Raw genomic sequence first — 1,143 nt, 5'->3', positions numbered from 1 at the left:
GCTGTCTATATGTTGGATTTTGTATTTAAAGCACTAGAAAATGTCAATGCCAACAAACTGGTATCATTTTCATTTAGGCCATTGGATGGTCTTGAAAAAAGCTGGCAGATGTCACCAGTGGCCTCATGTGCCTCCCTCCCAGTAACACTACTGACCGGCATACCCAATACATCACATGCTAACAAGGCTTTACTCTGGGTTTCATTACTATCCCACTTATATTTCTACTGTGTCTTGCCACACAGCAGTGCTGTGCCTCCTCTTTCTTCTGTTTCTCTCTTTCCTTTTGTTTTTGGCCTTTTCTCTTCTTCAGTTTTACCATCTGAAGGAGACAATGGAATTCTTTTCATACTTCACTGGGAAAGCTGTTACCCTGCCTTTTCTTGTCAAATATAAATCTATGTTCAGGAGAGATAATCTATGGTCACTTTGACGCTGCCCTTAACAAATTCTTTGAGACAGCTCTGGTGCCGACAGGAAATTTCACGGGATTCAGAATTTAACACCCTAGATTTGATTCTGCTCTTGGCACTCAGTTGCTCTCGGCCTTACGACAGCACTTTTCTCAGTCATCCGTGATATAGTAAACGAGGATAAAAGGACTAATCAGTTAGGAGTGCACAACTGAGTTACAGAGCAGCATTTAGTTGGATTAATATGGTGGTGTATTGACTGGCACAATTCAATGAATTCTCTTTGGCAATGCTATTCCCTCCCCTACCCCCCCAGCAAAAACTGCAAAAGGACTGTACCAATTTAAACTATTATTATTGTTACATTTTTCCTGCCTTTGTATTTCTCTGTAGTTTGTTCTGCATCTATTCCTAGTTCTAAAACAGCTACAGTTAAAGTGCTTTCTTCATTCTTTTTTCTTTTTTTGGTTTTTCGAGACAGGGTTTCTCTGTGTAGTCCTGGCTGTCCTGGAGTTCACTCTGTAGACCAGGCTGGTCTCGAACTCAGAAATCCGCCTGCCTCTGCCTCCCAAGTGCTGGGATTACAGGCATGCGCCACCACTGCCCAGCAAAGCCTACAGCACCCAATATTCCCAGGCGGTCTCCCATCCAAGTACTAACCAGGCCCGATCCTGCTTATCTTACGAGATCAGACGAGATCGGGAGTGTTCAGGGTGGTATGGCCGTAGAC

The 1,143-nt window shown here is 43.6% G+C and overlaps 1 non-coding gene across 1 annotated transcript; it reads right to left on the bottom strand.

Moving 5' to 3' along the window:
* Positions 1-1,024: 1,024 nt before the first annotated feature.
* On the bottom strand, positions 1,025-1,143 carry LOC114639622. Its single transcript, XR_003714034.1, has one exon. It is a non-coding gene; the product is annotated as a 5S ribosomal RNA (ribosomal RNA).

This window comes from Grammomys surdaster, unplaced genomic scaffold, assembly GCF_004785775.1.
Source record: "Grammomys surdaster isolate TR1022 unplaced genomic scaffold, NIH_TR_1.0 100, whole genome shotgun sequence".
NCBI lineage: Eukaryota > Metazoa > Chordata > Mammalia > Rodentia > Muridae > Grammomys > Grammomys surdaster.
This window is presented reverse-complemented; position numbering and strand designations above follow the sequence as displayed.